Source organism: Chiloscyllium plagiosum, chromosome 30, assembly GCF_004010195.1.
Source record: "Chiloscyllium plagiosum isolate BGI_BamShark_2017 chromosome 30, ASM401019v2, whole genome shotgun sequence".
In the NCBI taxonomy this organism is placed as follows: Eukaryota; Metazoa; Chordata; class Chondrichthyes; order Orectolobiformes; family Hemiscylliidae; genus Chiloscyllium; species Chiloscyllium plagiosum.
The window spans coordinates 36,984,929-37,011,838 of NC_057739.1; the positions used below are offsets into that span (position 1 = coordinate 36,984,929).

The 26,910-nt window shown below is 40.7% G+C and overlaps 1 protein-coding gene across 2 annotated transcripts in view; it reads left to right on the top strand.

The window, feature by feature from the left end:
* Positions 1 to 26,910, top strand: part of LOC122564925 (neuronal calcium sensor 1) — a 185,111-nt gene that overhangs the window by 41,034 nt on the left and 117,167 nt on the right. The gene's annotated exons all lie outside the window — the stretch shown is intronic.

The following is a 26,910-nucleotide window of genomic DNA, read 5'->3' on the forward strand; positions in this document are numbered from 1 at the left end:
AATTCATGTTGTTTGTTGTCTGCGTGTGTGGCTACTAGGGATAGCTGGTCGTGTCGTTTTGTGGCTAGTTGATGTTCATGGATGCGGATTGTTAGCTGTCTTCCTGTTTGTCCTATGTAGTGTTTTGTGCAGTCCTTGCATGGGATTTTGTACACTACATTAGTTTTGCTCATGCTGGGTATCGGGTCCTTCGTTCTGGTGAGTTGTTGTCTGAGTGTGGCTGTTGGTTTGTGTGCTGTTATAAGTCCTAGTGGTCGCAGGAGTCTGGCTGTCATTTCAGAGATGTTCTTGATGTATGATGTCACCTAGACAAGGGACGAAACGTTTGCAACAAAAACTTCCAGCTCGGCGAACAGAACCACAGAAACAGTGTCCCCAATTCATCAATTGCGTTACAGCGAATTCGCGTTAAAGAAACACATGCTATAGCAAAATGACGTGCACTTTTTTTATAACGTGTTTGGCAACAAATGTACACCAGATTGATTCCTAGGATGAGAGAGTTGGCCTGTGAGGAAAGATGGTGTAGAATAGGCCCTTCATTTTGAAGTTTAGAAGAATGAGAGGTGATTTCACTGAAACGTACACAATTTTGAGAATATTTGGCAAGGTACATGCTGCAAGTCTTCTAACTTCTTAGACTCAGCGATAGTGAAGTCTGCAAAGTCAGAGTCGATAAAATGTGGAGCTGGAAAAAGCACAGCAGGTCAAATAGCATCAGAGGGGCAGGAGAATCAGTGTTTCAGGCAGCAAGGTCCTGCCCAAAACGTACATTCTACTGCTCCTTTGATGTTGTGCTTTTTCTGTGCATCTCATAATTTTATCGACTTCTGTCGAGTCTCCCCTCAACCTCTGCTGCTCCAGAGAAAACAGTCCAAGTTTTTCTAGCCTACTTATAGCTCATACCCTCTAAATCAGGCAGCATCCTGATAAAACTCTTCTGCATCCTCTCCAAAGCCTCCACATTCATCCCATAATATGGTGACCAGAATTGAATGCAAGACTCTCAAGTGTGGCCTAACCAAAGTCTTAGAAAGCTGCAACATGACATCTTAACTCTTATACTCAATTCCCCAACCAATAAAGGCAACCATTCTGCTAAGGACATGCAGGTCCTGGGCCTCCTCCACCCGACGCCTGGAGGAAGAACGCCTCATCTTCCACCTCAGGACCCTCAGGTGGATTTCACCAGTTTCCTCATTTCCCTTCCCCCCATCTTATCCCAGTTCCAAGCTTCCAGCTCAGCACCGCCCTTATGACCTGTCCTACCTGTCCGTCTTCTTTCCCACCTATCTGCTCCACCCTCCCCTCTGACCTATCACCATTACCTCCACCTCCATCCACCTATCGTACTCTCAGCTACCTTAGCCCCCGCCCCACACCCCTCCCATTTAGCTCTCCACCCCCGATGCTCCCAGCGTCATTCCTGATGAAGGGCTTTTGCCTGAAACGTTAACTTTCCTGCTGCTCGGATGCTGCCTGACCTGGTGTGCTTTTCCAACACCACACTCTTGACTCTAATCTCCAGCATCTGCAGAGCTCACTTTTGCCTTCTTTAGCACCCTATCTACTTGAATGACCACTATCAGGGAGCAATAGACTTGAACCCCATGCTCCCTCTGTACATCAGTGCCAGGTTTTGCCATTAACTGTATACTTTTCCTTAACATTTAGTCTTCCAAAGTGCAGCACCTCACACTTACCCAGATTAAACTCCATCTGCCATTTCTTTGCCCATATCTGCAGCTGATCTATATCCTGCTGTATCCGTTGACAACATTCTACACTAACCACCGATCTTTGTATTATCTGCAAACTTACGAATCCACCTATCTACATTTTATCCAAGTCATTTATATATATATCACCAACAGCAGAGATCCCAGTACGGATCCCTGCAGAACACTATTAGTCGCTGACCTCCAGCCAGAAAACCTTCTGCATCCACCACTAACCTCTACCTTCTAGGCAAGCCAATTCTGAATCCATGTGGCCAAATCAGATGAATTTAATGTGATGGTTATATCAAAATTATTTCTTGTTTATTTATTCATTTGAAGGATGTGGACATTGCTGGCTGGTCAGCATTTATTGCCTGTCAAAATAAAAATTGAAAGAACTGCGGATGCTGTAAATCAGAAATAAAAGCAGAAGTTGTTGGAAAAGCTCAGCAGGTCTGGCAGCATCTTGAAGAGAAATCAGAGTTAATATTTTGGGTCTGGTGACCCTTCCTCAGAACCCTGTCCCTAGTTGCCCTTGGATTGACCCACAAGGCCATTAGGGAGAGATTTCCAGGGTTTTGACTCAGCAACAATGAAGGAATGGCGATATATTCCGAGTCAGGTGCGGGGAACCTGAAGGTGGTGGTGTATCCATACATCTACTTGTCCCTGTAGATAGAAGTGGTCGTGGACTTGGAAGGTGCTGTCTGAAGATGTTTGATGAATTTCTGCAGTGCATCTTATAGACAGTATACACTGTTGCTACTGAGTGTCAGTGATGGAAGAAATGGATGCTTGTGGATGTAGTGCCAATCAAGCAGCTGCTTTGTTCTGGATGGTGTTAAACTTCTTGAGTGTTGTTGGAACTGCACTCATCGAGGCAAGTGGGGATATTCCATCACACTCCTGATTGTGCCTTGTAGATGCTTGTCAGGCTTTTGGGGAGTCAGGAGATGAGTTACTTGCTGTAGTATTCCTAGCCTCTGACCTGTCCTTGTAGCTGTTGTGTTTATGTGGTGAGTCCATTTGAATTTCTGGTTAATAATAACGCCCAGGATGTTGATAATGGGAAATTCAGTGATGGTAACACCATTGAATGTCATGGGGTAGTGGTTAGATTTTTTCCTATTGGTCATGGTCATCATCCAGCATTTGAGTGGTGTCAATGTTACTTGCCACTTGTCAACCCAAGCCTGGATATTGTCTAAATCTTATTGCATTTGTACATGGACTATTTCAACATTTGAGGAGTCATGAATGGTGCTGAACATTGTGCAATCATTGACAAACATCCCTACTTCTGACCTTTTGATGGAGGGAAGGTCATTGATGAAGTAGCTGAAGTTGGTCGGGCCTAGGACACTAACCTGAGGAACTCTTGCAGAGATATCCTGGAGTTCAGATGACTGACCTCCAACAAACATTCCTGATGAAAGCTTTTGTCCGAAATATCGATTTTCCTGGTCTTCGGATGCTGCCTGACCTGCTGTGCTTTTCCAGCATCACTCTAATCTAAACTCTGGTTTCCAGCATCTGCAGTCCTCGGTGCTGCCTCCAACAAACATGACCATCTTCCCATGTGTCAGGTATGACTCCAACCACTGGAGATTTTGTCCCCTGACACCCATTCCAGTTTTGCTAGAGATCCATGATGCCACAGTTGGTCGAATGCAGCCATGATGTGAAGGGTTCTCACCTCATCTCTGGAATTCAGCTCTTTTGTCCATGTTTGAACCAAGGGTATAATGAAGCCAGGGGCTGAGTGGCTCTGGCGGAACCCAACTGAGCATTACTAAGCAGGTTATTGCTGAGCAGGTGCTGCTTGATAGCACTGTTGATGACATCTTCCATTGCTTTATTGATGATCGAGAGTAGACTGATGGGATGTTAATTGGCCAGGTTGGATTTGTCCATCTTTTTACATACAGGACATACCTGGGCAATTTTCCACATTGTCTAGTAGATGGTAGTTGTGTAACTGTACTGGAATAGCTTGGCTAGGGGAGTGACAAGTTCTGGAGCACAAATCTTCAGTACTATTGCCAGAATTTTGTCAGGGTATAATCTTCACAGATATCACGTGGAGTGAATCGAATTGGCTGAAGACAGATATCTGTAATGGTGGGGACCACTGGAGGATACCAAGATGGATCGACACTTATCTTTTGCACTGATGTGCTAGGCTCTTTCATTATTGAGGATGGGGATATTTGTGGAGCTTCTTCCTCTAATGAATTGTCCACCACCATTCCTGAATGGATGTGGCAGGACCGCAGAGCTTAGATCTGATTCATTGGTTGTGGGATCATTTAGCTGTTTGTATCACTTGCTGTTTTTGAAGCTTGGCATGCAACTAGTCCTATTTGGTGGTTCCTTCTTCATTGTGCCTATACATTACTATAAGGTGTAAATATATGCACAATCTGCTGTTGTATTTTCAGTTTTATATCTGTTCTTAAAGCACTGAAAACAGTCTCCAGGAAATATGCTTTCGGTTGACTCCACTTTATGGTTATGAAATTAAATTAATGGCAGGGAGTGGCTCTCCATGAAGTTGTGGTCTCAGGTAACATACTTCAGAATAATTGGAAACACACACACACACACCAATGCTCATAGTAAGGTAGAAAACCCAATTTCAAGAGAGCTAATTTACTTCATTTAAGTTCTGTTTATAATAGTCAGAATTGTGTGACAAATTAAATGAATCGTTATTGACCGAAATCAACATATTCTAATGAAAATATCTTTTCGGTAAAATCCAGAAATGATTAGATACTTTGCGGAAGTCTGTATGTTTAGAATTTTCATCATTGAAGTGGAATGATGCCATAATATAGAATTAAATTGTCCAAACAAACTATAGTTGGTTGTTTTGTAACTGTACATTCATAAATGCCAAATGATTTTTATTAGAGCTATTCTACCTAGCCAAGAAATTGGAAGATCCCCCCAGCGTTGAAGGTCTTGCCTTTCCAGTAGATGCACAAAGTTGACCTTGTATAGCTGGCCAAATACCGAGGTGATAAAAATGCCTAAATATAAGAAACCTTCTAGAGACCACCGAAAGGGAAAGTGAGACCCGTCCAATAAGTGGGACATACTAGCGAGACCACCCATCGGCATGGCCTCTGATTTTGAGAAATTAATTTTGTAGCCTGAGAATGCACTAAATATATTAATAACTTGGATTAAGTGAGGCACGGGCATCAGAGGATTACTAAGAAAAAGGACGATATTATTTGCATAAAGGGTAATTTTATGTTTACTTGTACCAACCCTCGGGGCCGTTATATTAGAGTCAGCCCGTATAGCTTCCGCTAGTGGCTCAATTATTAGCGTAAATAGCAACGGTGAGAGTGGACATTCCTGACGGCATCCCCTACCCGCACTGAAGCTATCCGTGCCTAATCCATTGGTGATCACAACTGCTTTGGGATCATTATACAATGTTGAGACCCATTTAGCAAATACCTTTCCAACGCCAAACCTTTCCAATGTATAGAACAGGTATGACCATTCAACTCTGTCGAAGCCTTCTCCGCATCCAGTGAGACTACTATTCCCCGTATTTTTTCCTGATGACAGACTTGAATCACATTCAAAACCCTTCTAATATTATTAGATGATCTACGGCCTTGATAAACCCCATCTGATCCTCTTTTATGATATATGGCAATACCTTCTCCAGCCTCAATGCTAATGTTTTAGAAAGAATTTTAAAATCTGCAATTAGGAAGAATATTGGTCTGTATGATGCGCAATCTTCTGGGTCCTTTCCTATTTTGAGATTAAGGAAGATATTCGCCTCTTTCAGCAAAGGCAGGAGGCAGCCCTGACTATATGAGTAATTGTACATGTCCATAAGTGGACCAGCTAATACTCCTGTAAACTCTTTGTAGAATTCAACCGGAAATCCATCTGGGCCAGGTGCCTTACCGCTCTGAAGCTCATTGATTGCGTCAAGTATTTCCTGGGTTGTTAGGGGAGCATTCAGGACCGATACCAGTTCCGGGGTTAAGTCCGGAAAGGCCAGGCTTTTGAAAAAGGACTGCATCCTCCTGGCTCTATCTTCACAATCCCTTGATTTATACAAATCAGAATAAAACTTTCTGAAGATTGTGTTTGTCCTTTTATGATCGTGAGTCAGAGTACCAGCACTTTCCCTGATGGATGTGATAGCTTGAGGGGCCTTTTTTTTCCTTGCGAGAAATGCTAAGTATCTACCAGGTTTATTGCCAAATTCATATAATCTTTGCTTTGCTTTGCTTTGCCGTTTGGGTAAACGCAGTATTCAGGGCTGTCCCAAGGGCTGTAATCGTTTGTAATTTAGCAATAGAAGGTCTATCAACATATGCTGTTTCAGCTGCTTTTAAGCGAGCCTCAAGTAGACACTGTTGTTCTCCCTTTAGTTTTTTCTGGGTCGCCGAGTATGAAATGATCAGACCTCGCGCATAAGCCTTACTGGTCTCCCACATCATTGACGGGTTACTAGCCGTACCTGAATTCATTTCCAAAAAAGTTTTAAATTCTTGAGAAAAATATTTTACAAATTTACTATCCTTCATTAAGAAGGAATCCATATGCCAATGTCGGGGGATGCCTCATTGTTCCTAGCCTTGATTTCCATATACACAGCAGCGTGATCAGAAATTATTGTATTACCTATTTTGCAGGATGATATAGAATTCAAAAAGGCTGAGGGGGCAAAAAACATATCAATTCTAGTGTGACATTTATGTGGATTAGAGTAAAAAGAGAAATCTCTGCCTTGCGGGTGAAGGCACCTCCACACATCTACTAATCCTAACTCTTTATTCAAATCTGTCAATTGTCTGGATCTGGGGGAAACACTCGCAGTACTCTTGGGTATCCTGTCTATCTCCGGGTCCATAATGTAATTAAGTCTCTCCCCCTGTAATTGTATGACGAGCCCTGAGAGCCATCAGTTTGGAGAAATTATAAATTTGAAAGGATGTGCCGGTGGACAATACAGATTTAAAATCCCATATTCCTCTCCATTTATAAGGGCTTTAATCAGTATATTTCATCCAGATTCATCTTTTATTTGACTTAGGATTTTGAAAGGGAGATTCTTCCGAATAAGAATGACTACTCCCCTACTTTTTGAACATCTCCCTATAGTTCAAACCGTCCAACCCTGGCAACATCCTTGTAAATTTTTTCTGAACCCTTTCAAGTTTCACAACATCCTTCCTGTAGGAGGAGACAAGAATTGCACACAGTATTCCAAAAGTGGCCTAACCTATGTCCCGTACGTGATATAGTCATACCTTCCGCAAGCAGAAAGTCAAGACTGTTCTGGCCAAACCATCAGCTCACAAAAAATTGATCCCAAATGAGAATCAAAGGGAAAAAGTTCTATTCACATTATAAGCAGACAGGGCACAACTGCAGACATAAAATATAAGATGGCAGCATGATTATGTTACTGCACTAGTCCTTCATGATATCTCTCCTTCTCAGCCCCTCTCCTTGCCTGGGGTGTGGTGATCCTCAAGTTAAACCGCTACCAGTTGCCTCTCTGTAATGAGAGAGTCGGACAATGGCAACTTTTTTTTGCTGGTAATTAAGAAACCTGAGCAAATAATTAAGAAATCGTGAGTTAAAGTCCTTTCAAGACAATTCATTTAGACTTATGGGGAACTGCATCACAACTTTTGAGTCCCCATTGAGAATTTCCTGATCTAGGTGACACTATTATTTCATTTAGTGTGGTTGTCTAACAAGGAAACCTTTAGTTTATTTATTTATAACAAAGTGTACACGATGAAATAATTTTTCATTAAATACAGGGAGGCAATCTTGAATCAGAATCAGAATTTCTACAGTTTCGAAACAGGCCATTTGGCTAATCGGGTCCACACTGACCCTCTGAAGAGCATCCCTCCCAGACTCTACCCTATCTCCGTAATCCTTCGTTTCCCATGGCTAAACTACCTCACCTGCACATACCTAGACACTATGGGCAATTTAGCATAGCCAATCCACCTAACCTGCACATCTTTGGATTGTGGGAGAAAACTAAGAGACCCGGAGGAAACCCATGCAGATATGGGGAGAATGTGCAAATTCCACACAAACTCCACCTGATGCTGGATTTGAATCTGCTACCTGGTGCTGTAGGCAGCAGTGCTAACCAATGGGCCACTGTGCCATCTCTAGAAATGACATAAATGTGACCTGCTCCATAACTTAAATTTAAGCTGGATATGGTTCTTGATGATCTTTTATAAATATTTGGAAATCAAAGTGTAAAATGTGCTCATGGCTTGCAGGGTGGTTGAACTTCAGTATTAAGAGTATTTCTTGGCCATTCCTCCCTTTTACAACAGAAAAGACTGAAAAGAAATAGAATTCAGTCTTTTAAAGTTGTTGGCAAATTGCTGATATTCACCAACATGATGCATATTAAGTGAAATTGAACTCACTTTGGAGTTTTCCTGGGCCAAATATAGAGGTAACACTCCATGTCCACTGTTGTACTCGTTGTGCCTTCATCATACACTCAGCCCAGTGTTCACTTTCATATGTTATATTTGCTACATAGCATTTGTGTTTCATTGAAAGAGCATTGTAAGCAGCTCTTACGGGAAGAATTATTACTGTGCAGTGTAAGTATTCTAATTACTGGTAGTTGTCTGGTGGCTGTAATAAGGCATAGGAGTGGAAGTCGTTCATGCGGCCCATCGATTCTGCACCACTTTCAATGAGATATGTCTGATTTGATAATCCTCAACTCCACTTTTCAGGCTTTTCCCATAACCCTTGATTCCCTTATTCTTTAAATATCTGTCCACTTCACCTTTGAATACACATAATGACCCAGTTTTTCCAGTTCTCTGCAGTAAAGAATTCTACAGATTCACTTCCCCCTCAGAGAAGAAATTGCTCCTCATCTCTGCTTTAAATGGGTGACCCCTTAATCTGAAAGTATGCTCCTTGATCCTAGACTCTCCCACAGGGGAAACAACCTCTCAGCATCTGCCCTGTCTTTCAAGCTTCCTAGTGTTAGGTAAGGGGTAAATGTAGGGGTAGGTTGCGCTTCGGCGGGTCGGTGTGGACTTGTTGGGCCGAAGGGCCTGTTTCTACACTGTAATGTAATCTAATCTAATCTAAACTTATATTTTTCAATAAGGTCACCTTCATTCTTTGAAACTCCAATGATCATAGGCCCAATCTACTGAATGTCTCCTCATAAGAAAATCCCTCTTTGCCCATGATCAATCTAATTAACCTTTTCTGGACTGCCTGCAATACAATATATATATTTTTTTTAAGGCACCAAACTGTTCACAGTATTCCAAGTGCCTTGCATCATTTTAGCAAGATTTTTCTGTTTTATATTCCATTACTTTTTTAAGTAAAGGCCAACATTCCATGACCCTTCCCTCTATCCACCGAACCTGTATACATACATCTTGTGAGTTATGCATGACTATAGAATCCCTCTGTACTGCAGATTTCTGCAGTTTTTCTCCATTTCTCCTCTATTTCTGTTGCCAAAGTGCATAACCTCCCATTTTCCCACATTAGGTTTTATCTGCCAAGTTTAATCTGTCAATGAGTTGCCAACAAAAATGGCCTGTTTATCCCATGCTCTGTCTTTTGTTAGTGAGCCAGCTTTCTATCCATGCTACAATATATTACAACCAGCACCATGGGCTCTTTTTAGTAATGTTATATGTGATACCTTATGAGACACTTGTTGGAAATCCAAATATATTACAAGTACTGGTTCCCTTTTCTCTATTCTGCTTGATATCTCCTCAAAAAAAATTTAATAAATTTGTCAGGCATGAGAGAGAATTTTTTTGTTCAGCGAGGGAATTAAGGGAAATTAATCCAATGCAGATGCCACAGATCAACCATGTTCTCATTGAATAGTGGAACAGGCTTGAAGGGCTGAATAGTCTACTCCTGTTCCAGTGTTCCCGTACAGTGCTCCCCTTCATGAAGGCATGCTGATTCTGCTTGATTGTATTATGTATTTCTAAATGCTGTGCTATTAAATTATTTATAATGGACTCCCAAAATTTTCCTAATGATACACATTATTGTTACCTGTACTTTCATTAGGTAGTCATTTTCTAAGGGCAACTAGACATCCCATGAACAAAATAAACAAATATCCGGTTAGACGTACTCTCCTTTTTCCCTGTTGCCCTACAAATGCTTTCTTTTCAAGTATTTATTCAATTTCCTTATAAAATTTATAACTGAGTCTGCTTCCACCATTTTGGGATGGTAGGATTGTCTTATGAGGAGAGATTGAGGAGTTTGGACCTATTATTTGGAATTTAGAAAAATAAGAGCATGTCATTGTTGCATACCAAATTCTCATAGGACAAATCCACAATGACCTGACTTATGCCCTCTTGCTCCTCGGATGTTGCCTGACTAGCTGTGCTTTTCCAATGCCACACTTTTCAACTTTGATCTACAACATCTGCAGTCCTCACTTTCTCCAAATCCACAATTTATCAGGACTCAACAGGGCACATGCAAGAAAGATATTTCTTTCAGCTTTGTGGGATGCTGTAGAACCAGAAGAGACATTCTCAGAATAGCAGTGGGCCATTTAGGACTAAAATGAGAATTTGATCACTCTGGCTTGTGAATAGTTGAAATATTTCAACTTGGAGATCTTTAGAGGTTCACTCGTTCACTACATTCAAGACTGAGACTGATAGTGTGCACGATAAATGTTTAAACAAAATATATTGTTTTTTAATGCTTTTATTGAAAGCTTTAACTTGGTCTCAGCCTTTTGCAAGAGCATAGACTGACATATTATTGTTCCTAGAGCTATGACATTATTTGTTGAATTCAGATTGGGCACTCTGAACACACGCAGTATAATTAATTTCCCAGGATGCAAGAGTACCCTGCATTGGTTGACATTGGAACATTTTCTTTTGCTTCTAGAATTTAGAACAGAAAGTGATAGAATAATGGTTTGACTTGTGGTGTTCAATCCCCACAGCACCAGAAAATATCTTAGAATATCTTGTATTACAAATTGAATTTGACTTGTTCATTCAAATAAATCAGTGGCCTTGTATTCTCCCCTATATGTTATAAATGGTCTTAATATTATAAAGCTGAATCATTTATGTGTGAGCAGTGCAATGCAGATCTATTGATAGTTTTTATTTCCTGTGATAGTTGTCCTTTTGACCTTACCAAGGTTGTGGATTTGTCCTAAACCAAATACTTTCTGTGCTGTTAACAAATAATTACAAAAAAGTGTCCAAACTCTTTTAACTTGAGATCCTTAAAGGTACACAATGCATTCTAAACAAAAGATCAGCTTCTCTTTGTGTGCCAAAAAGACTTGGTCTTCCTCTTGACTTCATTCTCCAACTCACTATACTGTTTACATGCTCATTTGATATCAAGCCTGTCTAATCTGAGATAAGCCATATCTTTCTTGGTGCAATATCAGCACAAGCAGAATTATCCTGCTGGGTTTCATCAAAAGCTCATTCCATTAGTATTTTCTGTTGTCCCCTTATCCCAAATGTGAAAGCATGCCTCTTCAACATTCACCAGTTTCCAAATCTCCCCTTCCCCCCCACCCCATCCAGATCTAGCCCTACAACTCACCTCCATCCTCTTGACCTGACCTATCTGTTCATCTTCCTTCCCATCTATCTGTTCCACACTTCCCACCGACCTATTCAACTACCTTTCCCCTAGCCCCACCCCTCCTCCCCTATTTATTTCTCGGCCCCCTGCCCCTCCCAAGTCCTGATGAAGGGTTAAGCCTGAAATGTTGACTCACTTGCTCCTCAGATGTTGTCTGATCTGCTGTGCTTTTCCAGTGCCACACTTTATCGATTCTGATGTCTCCAGTATCTGCAGTCTTCACTGTCTCCTCAGTTCAGATTCCATTGTAAATTCCTAGTTAACAGTGTAGGATGCTTGTTTCTTGTATATATAAATGTGTGTGTGTAAATATTTATAAGTGTGTTTATGTGTGTTATATATACTTATATTGTTGATGTTTTATCTTGAGCTGCTTCCATCAGTAGTAGTTTGTCATTGCCTCCAACTGTCAGAGCAGAGTAAGAAACAAGGCCCCAAGTCCACCTGAGCTGGAACGGGAACTGAACCCATGCTGATGATGTTATTCTGAGTCATGTGCTACAATATTGTCAGCTTAGCTAAATGACCCTTAAGTATAATACTCTTCAGAAATAATACTTGAAACACTTAATTCATTAGTTGTGTAAAATTTCAACGCTTAATGCCAATAAAAACCTTCAAATGTTCTAACCTTGAAAAATGAAATATTGTTAATTCTGTTTGGAAGAAAGCAAATCCTTTGTCTTATCAAATGGACTACCAGTAATAATATCTGTCCTGTCTTAAATGTTATAAATGGCAAGGACAGATGTTGTTTATCATGAAGACTTGACTTGAGCAGCAACACTAATTGCAGCCGCTCAATCTGACCACTCCTGAATACAATTTGAATATTTTGAGTATAATTACTTCCAGAATTCAGAACCTTATGTATTTTTCCCTCGGTGCAGTTAATGTCCACTGATTCCAAGGATGTGCATTAACAGCAAACTGCAATTTAGCTATAGTCACAAAAAAGTGACCACTTCCCTTTCAGGAAAATGTTAATTTCCAAATATCCAACAAGTAAGATTTGCATGATTGTCATAAATCATTTGAAAAGTTGAGTGGGTTAGTTCTCTACTTTATCTGGACATTGTCTTGAATCGAGATGTAAATTTACTCATTGACTATAAAGATGTTAAGTGCCATTAATATAGAAAGGCTCATCCTGTAGATATTGATTCGTAGTGGAAAGCTGTTCCTAATTTGCTAATGAAAACTCATGTAAGAAAATACGACTCAGGAAAACAACTCCTTGAGTTTATTGACTACATGGAATAATTCGCAGTTAAGCATTAGTGTACAGTGCAGATGATCCCTTTTGACCTATTGTGTATGTGCCTCCAATAATTTTTTCCTCCAACCTCTCTAAATCTCCTGCCCTTCATCTTAAATTAAGTCCTGTCTTTAATGATCCTTCATCTAAGGAGAACAGCTGAATCCTGTCCAACCTGTCCACAATCATAGACATCTTAATTTGGTCTCCTCCCTCAACATTCTGTGCTTTGGAGAAAGCAGTTCAAGCCTATCCGACCTCTGTTCATAGTTAAAATGCTTCAACCCACGCAACATCCTGGTGAATCTGCTCTTCACCCCCTCCGGTGCAATTGCATCCTTCCTGTGTGATTGGAGGTGTTCAGAGCTAATTCTGGGGCTTAAAGTGGGAATATGTTCCTTTCAACATTGATAATATTCTGTTCCTCGAGGAGATGATAAGATCATAAGATGGCAGGAGTAGGATTTGGCTTTTTGAGCTTGCAGTTTGGTAAGATCATGTGTGACTTGATTATGGCCTTAACTCCACTTGCTGCCTATCTCAAACAAAGAACAGTAACAGCACAGGAACAAGCCACCAGGCCTGCGTCAATTGCTAGTCCTTATTTACACTCACAACTTATTGCCCATACACAGTTTCTATCCCTCTGTTTACCTCCTATTCATGTGTTTAATGAGATATGCCTTAAATGTTGCTCATGTGCCTGCTACCATTACCTCCATTGGCAGTGCATTCCAGGCACCCACCACTCTCTGTGTGAAACATTTCCCTGCATTTCTCCTCTAAACTTCCCCCCTCTCACCTTGAACTTGTGTTGTATTGTAGTTGACATTTTAACCCTGGGAAAAAGCTACCATATTCTATCTATGCCTCTCATAATTTTGTAAACCTCTATCAGGTCATGCCTCAGCCTCAGTGTTTCCAGTGAAAAGAATCTGAGTTTATCCAACCTCTCCTCATACCTAAAACCTTCCAGACCAGACTTTTGGTAGTGTGGCGATCAGAACTGCACACAATTTCTAAAGTTTTATACAGCTGTAACATAACTTGCTAACTTCTATATTTGATATCCTAGCTGATGAAGGCAAGTGTGCTGTATGCCTTCTTGACCATCTTACCCAGCTGTGTTGCCACTTTCAGAGATGCCCGGATCTCTCTGTATGTCAATGCTTCTAAGTGTACTGCCATTTATGGTATAATTCACATCTGAAATTGATTTTCCAAAATGCAACACCTACATTTGTCTGGATTAAATTCCATCTGCCATTTCTCTGCCCAAATCTGCTATCTATATCCCGCTGTATCCTTTGACAATCCTCCTCACAATCTGCAACTCCGCCAATTTTGGTGTCATCTGCACTGATTCCTGTGGAACACCACTATTTACTGATCTCTGTTCCAAAAATTGCCCTGCGACTGCTACTCTGTATCTTCTATGATCAAGCCAGTTCTGAATCCATATAGCCAGCACACCCTGGATCCCAGTTGACTCTACTTTTTCTATCAGCCTGCCATGAGATACCTTATCAAATGCCTTACAAAAGTCCATATAGACAACATCCACTGCCCTTCTCTCATCAATCATTCTTGTCACTTGCTCAAAAAACTCAACCAAGGTGGGAAGACAAGATATTCCTTACACAAACCCATGCTGACTATCACTAACAAGTCCATTTGCTTCCAAATGTGAATTAATCCCATCTCTCAGTATCTTCTTCAAGTTTCCCCACCACTGACACTTCACTTACAGACTCACCGGCCTGTATTTATCTGGATTATCTCTGTTTCCCTTATTAAAAAGGGAACAACATTGGCTATTTTCCAATCCTCTAGAGCGAAAGATATTTGTTAAGGCCACAGCTATTTCCTCCCTCGCCTCCCACAGTATCCTGGGATAGATCCAATCTTACCCTTGGGACTTATCTGCCTTAATGCATTTCAAGACACCCAACTCTTCTTCCTTCATTATGTTGACCTGCCTGAGAGTATTCACACACCATTCCTGAACCTCTCCATTCCTCATGTCCTTCTCTTTAGTGACTACTAATGTAAAATACTCATTAATGATCTCCCCATTTCCTCCGGCTCATCAAATAACCTCCCTCCTTTTTCCTTGATTCAGCCTACTCTTTCCCTAACTATCCTCTTGCTTCTGCTATAAGTATAAAATGCTTTGGGATTTTCCTTGACCCTGCTGACCCCTTTTAGCCTCATAACTCCCTGTTTGAGCTTCTTCGTACTTACTCTATATGCTTCAAAGACTTTGTCTCTTTTTAAATGCCTAAACCTTAGGTGTGCTTTCTTTTTTTTTTGACTAACCTGATAATTTTTCCTGTCATCCAAGGTTCCTGAATCCTGCCATTTCTGTCCTTTATTTTGCCAGAAGAAGTCTGTCCTGTGCTCTAATCAACTGGTCTTCCATTTACCTTCAAGCGACCACTCTCAATGCACATTCTTCAATGTGACATTTTCATCCGGGGTCTGCATTTGTCCTTATCCATAAGTATCCAGTATACCTATGGAATTACGGTCACTCTTCCCAAAATGCACCACCCAATGAAACTTTGATCATCTGGCCAGGCTTATTTCCCAATACAAGGTTCCTTCCCTCGAAGGACAATCCACATACTGTTTCAAAAAGCCCTCATGGACACATTTAACAAATTGCTCCCCATCCAAACCCATGGCACTAAGACAGTCCCTGTCAACGTGGGGAAAGTTAAAATCACTCACTGCAACAACCCTGTAATTTTGACATCTTTCCAGAATCTGACTACCTATCTCTTCCTCTATCTCCCATGGCAGCTGGGAGGTCTGTAGTACAATCCCAGTATTATGATTGCAACCTTCCTATTCTTGGGCTCTACCCATAGTGCCTCACTACAAGATCCCTCCAAGGTGTCCTCCCTCAAAACAGCTGTGATATGCTCCCTAGCCAGTAATGCAACTCCCAGAATTTTTTTGTTTCCTCCTCTGCCTCATCCAAAGCATCAATAAACCAGAACATTAAGCTGCCAATCATGTCCCTCTTTCAACCATGTTTCCATGACAGCAACAACATGTATGCTTTAATCTAGGCTAAGTTCATCTGTCTTACCTGTCATACCTCTCATACTTGCATTGAAGCAAATACAATCCAAGTCTCCAGTCTGCAGAGATCAGCGACCTCTCCCTGACTGCTGTTCATCTTAGCTATATTTGTCTTAGTCTCAAGCTCTTCTCCAGTCTCTATAGTTTCTGGTTGTTGCTCTGGTTCCCTGCCCTGTCACACTAGTTTAAATTGTTACAAGTAGCACTATCAAATCTCCATGGTTCCCCTCTAATTTAGGTGCAACCCATCCTTCTTGCACAGGTCCCATTTTCCCTGGAAGACATCCCAATGATCCATGTACCTGAAGCCCTCCCCCTTAACCAGCTGTTCAGCCATGTGTTCAATTTGTGCTACGTCTCTGTTCATAGCCTCAGTAGCATGAAGCACAAGGAGTAATCCTGAGATTACTAACCTAGAGGTTCTGTTATTTAGTTTACTACCTAACTCCCTAAATTGTTGTTGCAACCTTTTAACTATTCCTACCTATGTCATTTGTGCCAATGTGGTCAATGACTTCTGTCTGTTTACCCTCCATTTCAGGATACCCCGTACCTACTCAGAGACATCCATGACCATGGCATCAGGGAGGCAACATACTATCCTTGAGTCTCTCACAGCAACAGAAGCACCCGTCTTTGCTCCTGACTATCAAACCTCCAATTACTATTGCTATGCTATGCATTTTCCCTTCAATCTATACAGCAGGGCCAGTCATGGTGCCACTGCTCTGGCAGCTGATGCTGCTGTCACCTGATGCGCCATACACCTCATGAATATCCAAAATGGGATACTTGTTTGACAGGGACAGCTGCAAGGGCTTCTTGCACTGACTGCCTGTCTTGTCTAGTGGCCACCCATCAATCTTTGTGTGACTACATTTCCATAACTTTTATCTAGGACACTTTCCACCACTTATGTGCTCCTTAGTGTCTCCAACTGCCTCTGAAGCTGATCCATTTACTCAGTGAGCGGCTGAAGCTGGGTTTCTTGCAGATGTAATTATCAAAAATGCTCGCAGCGTCCATGATTGACCATGTTTCGCAGGCGGAACACAAAATCCCAGCAACTGACATGACTAGCCCTGTATTGGCTGTTAGATTACAAGTTAAGTTTTAATTAGCGACCTAAAAATTATAGTTATTACTTTTGGAAAATAGCCCCACTCCAACTTACTATCTGCATGAACCCTTTAGAAAGACTGAGACACACATACCCTGTACTGCAGTGAGATTCCTCCACCTGTAGTACCAAGGAAAAACACAAACTAGTACTGACCAATCAGAAACCGTGCTCCCTTTTGTCCCCGTGGTGTCAGCAGAATGCCTTCCCAGAATGATCTCCAGTAATGCTGAACTCCCTGTTGGCTAAAAATCTATTTTCTTTGCCTATTTGTTTATAGGATGAAAATGGTGCTAGCTAAATCAACATTTATTGCCCACCCTTAATTGTCCTAAAGTATGTTGTGGAGATCTGACTTATTGAACCCATTGCAGATCTTGGGATGAGTGGAACTACTGTGTATGAACTCACACGGCTCTTAGGGAGGGAGTTCCAGGACTTCGACTGAGCGACAGTGAAGGAACAGCAATATATTTTCAAGTCAGGATGGTGCGCAGGTTGGAGGGAAACTTGTAGGTGATGGTATTCCCACGCACCTGCAGCCTTTGTCCTTTTACATTTTGGAGGTCAGGGCTTTAGAAGAGTGGTGAGTATCTACAGTGCATCTTTTTGATAGTCATACTCTGCCTCTGTATGTTGGTGATGAAGGGAGTGAATTTTGAAAATGGTGGATAGGATATCAATTGAGCAGTCTTTGTGCTGGATGATGTCAAGCATTTTGAGTGTTTTTGGAGTTGCAAGTGGAGAGTATTCCATCGCACGTCTGATGTGTGCTTTGTAAGATGGTGGTTAGGTTTTAGGCAGTCAGGAGTGACTTCCTGCTGCAGAATTCCCAGCATTTGATCCACTCACCTGTAACCAAAGCATTTATATGGCTGCAGATTCAGTCTAACGGCTATGTCCTTTAGGACTCAGCTTATTCTGTAGTAATGCTACCTATCAATCTTGGTATGAACCACATCGAGTCGACAAGATTCTTAAGGGAGAGTGTGAGCAGCCAGAGGTCGTGGTACACATTGGTACCAATGACATAGCTGGGAAAAGAGTTGAGGACCTGTTAATTGAATATAGGGAGTTAAGTTGGAAGCTAAAAGGCAGGGGAGCAGAGTAGTAATCTCAGGATTGCTACCGGTGCCACGGGCTAGTGAGGCTCAGAACAGAGAGCAAGTGCAGCTGAACACTTGGCTCCAGAGCTGCTGTAGGAGGGAGGGCTTCAGATATGTGGATCATTTAGGTACCTTCTGGTGTACAAGGAGGGTAGGTTGCACTGAATTGGAGTGGTACCAATATCCTGGTCAGAAGGTTTGCTGGACCTTTTTGGGAGGTAGAGGCTTTAAACTAGGTTGTTGGGGGGGGACCCAGACCTGTGGATCAGAGAATGCAGTAGCTGGTGGACAAGCACATCCAGCATGCAGATAATCTGTGAGGAAAGATAGACAGTTGATAGGGCAAAGTTGCAGTCAGTGTGATGAGTTGAAGTGTGTCAATTTTAAAGCAAAAAGTATCAGAAATAAGGTTGATGAATTTAGAGCATGGATCAGTACTTGGAGCTACAATATTGTGGCTATTACGGAGACTTGGATATCACAGGAGCAGAAATGGTTGTTGGATGTTCCAGGGTTTAGATGTTTCAAAAGGAATAGGGAGGGAGGTAAAAGACGTGGGGGAGTGACATTGCTAATCACAGATAGTATCACAGCTGTGGAAAAGGGATTCGTCGAAGGGGGCTTGTCCACAGTCAGTATGGATGGAAGTCAGAAACAGGAAAGGAGCAGTCATTTTACTGGGAGTTTTCTTGAGACCCCCCCCCCCAAACAGGAACAGAGACACAGGAGCAGATTGGGAAGCAGATTTTGGAAAGGTGCACACGTAACAGGGTTGTTGTCATGGGTGACTTCAACTTCCATAATATTAATTGGAACCTCCTTAGTGCAAATCGTTTGGATGGAGCAGATTTTGTCAGGTATGTCCAGGAAGGATTCCTGACTCAATATGGAGATAGGCCAACTAGAAGCGAGGCCATATTGGATTTGATATTTGGCAACGAACCAGGTCAGATGTCAGATCTCTTGGTGAGAGAGCATTTCGGTGATAGTGATCACAATTCCTTGACCTTTACTGTAAAGGTAGAGCTGTGGATGTAGTGTATATTGATTTTTACCAAAGCATTTGATAAGGTTGCCCATGGTAGGCTCATTCAGAAAGTAAGGAGGCATGGGATACAGGGAAATTTGGCTGTTTGGATATGGAATTGGCTAGCTCATACAAGAGAGAGGGTGGTAGTTGATGGAAAGTATTCACCCTGGAGCTAGGTGACCCGTGGTGTTCCGCAGAGATCTCTTCTGGGACCTCTGCTCTCTGTGATTTTTATAAATGATTTGGATGAGGAAGTGGAAGGGTGGGTGATTATTTTTGCTGATTACACAAAACTTGGTGGAATTGTGGATAGTGTGGAGGGCTGTTATAGGTTGCAGTAAGACATTGACAGGATGCAGAGCTGGACTGAGAAGTGGCAGATGGAGTTCAACCTGGAAAAGTGTGAAGTGATTCATTTTGGAAGATTGAATTTGAATGCAGAATATAGGGTTAAAGGCAGAATTCTGGGCAGTGTGGAAGAACAGATAGATCTTGGGGTCCATGTCCATAGATCCCTCAAAGTTGCCACCTAAGTTGATAGGGTTGTTAAGAAGGTGTGTAGTGTGTTGGCTTTCATTATCATGGGGACTGAGTTTAAGAGCCGTGAGGTTATGCTGCAGCTTTTTAGAGCCCTGGTTAGACCACACTTGGAATATTGTGTTCAGTTCTGGTTGCCTCAGTTTTGGAAGGATGTGGAAGCTTTAGAGAGGGTGCAGAGGAGATTTACCAAGATGCTGCCCGGACTGGAAAGCATGTCTTATGAAGAAAGGTCGAGGGAGATAGGGCCTTTCTCATTGGAGCGAAGAAGGATGAGAGGTGACTTGATAGAGGTGTACAAGATGATGAGAGGCATAGATAGAGTGGATAGCCAGAGACTTTTTCCCAGGGTGGAAATAGTTATCATGAGTGGGGGCATAATTTTAAGGTGACTGGAGGAAGGTTTAGGGGAGATATCGGAGGTGGAATGCACTGCCAGCAATGTTAGTAGAGTTAGATACATGAGGGACATTTAAGTGACTCTTGGATAGGTACATGGATGATAGTAAAATGTAAGATATGTAGGTTAGTTTGATATTGGAGGAGAATAAAAGGTCAGCACAACATCGATGGCCGAAGGGCCTGTACTGTGCTGTACTGTTGTATGTATATTCTATGTATAATCTGTGCCCTTGGCATTCCTCAGTGCTCCTTACTTGTTCCATTTGCCTGATTATTGTCAAATATAGGTCTTTCTTCAAATACCTCCACAGATTCTGACTGAGAACCTTTCCATATTCTGAATAATTTTGCTCCAGTGGCCATGTTGTTTCATAGAACAAAACGTTTTGCTTCAAACATTTACTGTAATACAAGTTGATAATTTAAACCAGTGGATCATCAATTTAGATTGGTTGAACAATCCAATTATACTGCTTTTCCAAAAAGACAATATTATAATAATCATTAGAAATGAGTTACAAATTGGAATTGAAATTGCAATGGTCAGGTACAGTTGCTACATGTACAGTTCCTAAATTCATAATCCAGAGGTCATGAGTTCAAATCCCACCATGACAAATTGTAAAATTAAACTCAATGGTAGTGATTTAATCGCAGAAACAATGACCTTTTCATGAAAGCATTACATTAGTTTGTTAAGAAAGGTTCAGTTGGTTAACTTGTTTTTCCAGGAAGCAACTGCCACACTTTCCAGTCTGGTGTGCAGCTAACTCAGTGTGATCAACCCTTAATGTACTCAGGGTAATTGGGGTTGGACAATATGAATTCTTTGTTGATTGTTGGAAAAAAACATCTGGTTCACTAATCCCCTTTAGGGAAGGAAACTGCCATCTTACATATGATGCCACACCCGCAACAACGTGGATGACTTTTAACTGTGAACTGGATCAGCAATAAATGCTGGCCTAGTGAGTGATGCCCTCATTATGTAAATGAATAAAATGTGAACTTGTGCATACATCTGTAAAGCTGTTTATTTGGACACTAACAAAATACAGTTCGACAGAAGGGAGAAATGGCTTTTTAAATCAGACCGTTATCAATTGATTGGTTCAATGTAAATTTGCACATGCAATTTTTCTAATGAAAAGCACATCCAATCTCACCTGGAACTGTCAAATGCATCTAGTATATAAAGTGAAAGATGCATTCTTGTAGAAGAATAAGCAGTTGGTTAAAATGGAAGCTTTGAATTTGTTTGGCTTGGAGGTTTGGAAGACATGATGTATTTTGTTCTAACAGTCAGAAGATTATATGCAAGAACCTGTGATGTCTAAGTGTCAAAATTCCATAGAGATCTTCTGGCAGTAATTATATAAATTGAATTGTATAATTGTCAAAATTGAGATAAACCCTTTCTAGACTTTTAAATAAAGGCAATGTAATTTCCTATCCTTTGCAGTCTTTTCACTAGTGCAGGGAATGCAGTTTGCTGCATTTTAAAATCACATACTCCTACACTTCGTTTTTCAACAAAAAGTGCATACCTAATTCAATTCCTATACAATCTCAGAGCTGCATTGCACTTCATAATTGATCTGATCTCTGGAGCCCAATGCTAAAGGAGCAGAATATGTGTGCCTTTTTTTTATGGTATATAGTTATATTCATTTGTTCCAGCTGCATTTCTGTTTACTGATTCATGGGTTTTTGGGAGCTTTCCAAACTAATTTTTAACTTGGGTAAATACAATATTTTCTTGCTCATCTTTTTTTTATCCTTGCTCAGAAACAATTGTTTATCCTTTTAAAATCCCAATGTCAGATTTCATTAGCGCATAATTCAATGGAATGAATCTGGATCAATCATGTTCCTCTCATTATAGCCACACCACAATTTTAAAAAATGTATACATAACATACAATGAAACCATCTTAGTATGTCACAAGATAGTACACGTTTTCAGTACTTGCATTCAATTGTTCTAGAATGTTTCATCAAAATGTGAGAATTAACTCAGTGCTACGTTGCAGTCTCAAGCCAGAATGTATGTTAACATTCGAAATTTGGATTGAACTTTCAATCTACTACTAATAAACCAAGCTGATACGTGTGATGCATTAAGTGTTGAGGTGCTACAAGTCATCTCAATGACTTGCCTAATCTCAGTGCAGCCACTTGATATCTCCCACACACATCAGTTTGTCTTTCTCCTCATAATTATTTTCAGGTTCTAAAACTGTTTCTCTGATCCTGTGTTGAGACCAACCAGATAAGAAATCAAAAAATAAATCTGTGTGTTAAAAAGCTCTGCTGAGATGCAACTGTATGAATAAGGGATCATCTGTCCATCTGAATTACTTGGGTGATTGTCTATGTGGAGCTTGTACGTTCTGCTTGTTTTGGTTTGGGTTTCTACTGGGGTCACAGGTTTCCTCCCACAATCCAAAGATGTGCAAGATAGATGTATTGGCCATGCTAAATTCCCCTTGTATCCAAGATTTGTAGGCAAGGTGGATTAGATGTGGTAAATGCAAAATTATGGGGATGGGGTAAGAGGGTGGATCTGGGTGGGACGCTCTTCGGAGGGTCAATCCAGACTCGATGGCTGAATGGCCTTGATCTGCACTACAGAGATTCTTTGATTCTATAACTTTGGTACTAAAAGTGACCTGAAGACTGATGGCATACTGTTCCTAGATGGACCCTTGTTAGCATGCTTCTAGCAGATTTTGTAAACAAGCAATAAATGTACCCATTTTAAATGGTTCTGTTTATTAAGTATATTGCATTATGTTCCTATTTTTCATAGCCAGACTATTTGAATACATGGCATATTTACAGTTTCACCATTTGAAGAAAGAAACTCATAGTGCCCCTTCTTTCGGATTATTTCCTTTTGTGGCAACAAAAACCAAAGGGTGAATTAATTATTGGTTATGTGGTGCCATATGATGACCTTAAAATTTAAATGTAACTTCAATTGTAACCATACTGTTAATTTGCCAATTTTAGACATGTTAATGTCCAGAACCATTTTAATGAGGCATCCCTAGAGACATAATGGAAATCAGTTGAACCTTTTTTTATCCCCACCAAATGATCAGGGCTGATGCGTCATCACTTCATCTAGCTATAGCATTTTAAACTGTAGAGAATTGCACTTCTGTGAGTCAAACCACCCACTATCCTTGGATCACCCTAACACTAAAAGTAACTGTTGGTTCCTTTTCTCCAATGCCAAGCATCTATATTGGTCTTGTCTCCCACCTCTTCAAACCCTAGGCTTCTATCTTTTCCTGCTCAAAAGAAAAAAAAAACTGTGTGTATGCCCTCATTCTTAGTAGTGAAGATTGAAATGTAAGCAACTGATTTTGAGGAGGACAAAGTTAAAAATCACACAACACCAGGTTATAGTCCAACAGGTTTATTTGGAAGTACTAGCTTTTGGAGCGCCAACAAATAAACCTGTTGGACTATAACCTAGTGTTGTGCGATTTTTAACTTTGTCCACCCTAGTCCAACACCAGCACCTCCTTGTCAAGGTTTTGAAGACGTGATGGTTTCTATTCCCTCATCTTCATCAATAATTTGTTCTGTGATCTACCAAAAAGGCTAATCAAATGTAAAATAATGAATACTGTACAAAGTTCCTTAATCACTTGTTTCAGGTCTTGAAACTTTGCGAAGTTTATCTTTATAAAATAAAACTTCCTTGCCTCTGCCTACAGTCAGAGAGAAAACACAATTACAATTTGAGTGATGTTTCATTGTTCTCTTTTTTTTCTGCTTTATTCTGCCTAATCAAAGAAAAGAAATACAGTGTTTTAAGTAATTAAGAATAAGAATGACTTTTCCATATGGTTTTTTGGTAGTTGTTTTATTTTCTTGACACTGAATCTTTTGATAAATTTGATATTTGAGTAATTTGAAATATTAAACTTGCAAAATTAAATAGCATGTTGTTTCAATTGAATTGAGAGACTATTTTTATATGGACAGTTAATTCTGTTCAATTTTGTTGATTTTTCCAATGTTTGATCTTTATTATGCTCTTCCTCTAATCTTCTCCTTGGTGTGGTATATGCCAAGAATGAACCTAATTTGAGCATTATATAAATAAGTGTAAATCTTCCCTGCACCATGCAATGAGAGAAAACCTGATATAATTCAATTATAAACTGTTTTCAATTTGGAAGCTTAATATCCTTCACTCAAAATGCAGCAGTTGCTGGCAAAAATAACAAATCCTGCAACAGATTTAAAAAAAATTCCCTCCATCACTCCTAACTCTACTGATAGTGTTAGGGAAAAAAGCATTGCTTTTGTTACTGTTTGTTTTTCTTTCCCTTCACAGATTCCCAACTAGACATATACCTGTATCAGAGAAACACATTAACAGCTCTTTACAACTTAAGCTTTTATTCTCTGCAATATTCTTATCAAATGCTTTTTAAAATATAAGTATAGCACATCCATTGGTTCTCCTTTATCTACATCACTCCCTCAAAGAACACCAATAGATTGGTTAAACTTGGTTTCCCTTTCAAAAAAATATATTGACCCTGTCTGATTATCTTGAACTTATCTAAGTACTCTGCGATAACTTCTTTAATAATAGCTTTGAATATTTTTCCAACTAACCTGCACTTTGCTGCTTTCTGTGACACTCTGTTTTTGAATCGAAGAGTCTTTACCTTCCATTTGAATGGGATCATTCCCGAGTGGAACCGTGGAAAATTAAAACGAATGCATCAACTATCTACTAGCTACGTCTTTTAAGATCATAGGCTGAAGTCCATTAGGTCCATGGCAATTGTTAGCTTGTAGCTCGAAAAAATGTAAACAGTACCATTTTACCAGTTTTCCTGAGGTATTTCCTCTCCTCCATTTCCTGATTTATTGCTAGTTTTCAGATATTATTGTATCCACTATCATGAAGACTGATGCAAAACAATTGTTCAGTTCATCTGCCATTTTCTGAATTATCATCACTAATTCTCCAGCCACATTATTTATTAGATAACTCTGTTAGCTCTTTTTAAAATATTTATCAAAACTCTTGTCATCTGTTTTACACTGCATTCCATACTATACTTGCTGAGTGAAAAAGCTTTTCTCATTTCACCCTTGCCTCTTTTGCAGTCACTTTAAATTTAACCCTTTCATTCTCATTCCTTTTTGCAAGTGGAAACAGTTCCACCTTATCTACTGTATTCAGCCCCCTCATGATCTTGAACACCTGTATCAGATCTCCTGTTAGCCGCCTTCTGTCCAAGGTGTACAGTCCCAGCTTAGAACATAGAGCATAGAACAATACAGCACAGAATAAGCCCTTCGGCCCTCGATGTTGCACCGACCTGTGAACTATTCTCAGCTCGTCCTCCTACACTATCCCAAAATCATCCATGTGCTTATCTAAGGATTGTTTAAATCTCCCTAATGTGGCTGTGTTGGCTACATTAGCAGGTAGGGCATTCCACGCCCTTACCACTCTCTGCATAAAGAACCTGCCTCTGATATCTATCTTAAATCTATCAGCCCTCAATTTGTCGTTATGCCTCCTAGTACACGCTGACGTCATCATCCTAGGAAAAAGACTTTCACTATCTACCCTATCTAATCCTCTGATCATCTTGTATGTCTCTATCAAATCCCCTCTTAGCCTTCTTCTTGCCAATGAGAACAGGTTCAAGTCTCTCAGACTTTCCTCATAAGAGCTTCCCTCCAGATCAGGCAACATCCTTGTAAATCTCATCTGCACCTTTTCCAATGCTTCCACATCCTTCCTGAAATATGGGGACGAGAACTGGACACAATATTCCAAGTGTGGCCGCACCAGCGTTTTGTATAGTTGCAGCATGATATTGCAGCTCTGGAACTCAATCCCTCTACGAATAACACACCATATGCCTTCTTAACAGCACTATCCACCTGGGTGGCAACTTTCAGGGATCTATGTATATGGACTTCAAGATCCCTCTGCACATCCACACTACAAGAATCTTTCCATTGACTCGGCCTTCCTGTTATTCTTCCCAAAGTGAATCACCTCATATTTAGCATTGGACTCCATTTGCCACCTCTCAGCCCAATTCTGCAGTTTATCCAAGTCCCCCTGCAACCTGTAACATTCTTCCACACTGTCCACTACTCCACCGACTCTAGTGTCGTCTGCAAATGTACTAATCCATCCACCTAAGCCTGCATCTAAGTCATTTATAAAAATGACAAACAACAGTAGTCCCAAAACAGATCCTTGTGGTACACCACTAGTAACCGGACTCCAGGCTGAATATTCTCCATCAACCACCACTCGCTGTCTTCTTTCAGAAAGCCAGTTTCTAATCCAAACTGCTAAATCACCCTCAATTCCATGCCTCTGCATTTTCTCCAACAGAATACTATGTGGAACCTTATCAAAGGCTTTACTGAAGTCCATGTATACCACGCCAACTGCCCTACCCTCATCTACATGCTTGGTCACCTTCTCAAACAATTCAATGAGGTTTGGGAGACACGACCTGCCCTTGACGAAACCATGTTGACTATCTGAAATCAAATTGTTGCTTGCGAGATGACTATAAATCTTATCTCTTGTAATCCTTTCCTACAACAGAAGTAAGGCTCACTGGTCTATAATTACCTGGGTCATCTCTACTGCCCTTCCTGAACAAGGGCACAACATTTGTAATCCTCCAGTCCTCTGGTACCAAACCTGTAGACAATGACGACTCAAATATCAAAGCCAAAGGCTCTGCTATCTCCTCCCCAGCTTCCCAGAGAATCCTCGGATAAATCCCATCCGGCCCAGGGGACTTGTCTACTTTCACTCCTTCTAGAATTGATAACACCTGTTCGTAACTAACCTCGATCCTTTCTAGTCTAATATCTTGTACCTCATTCTTCCCCTCTACAATATTCTCCTTTTTCTGAGTAAACACCGATGAAAAATGTTCGTTTAGCACCTGTCC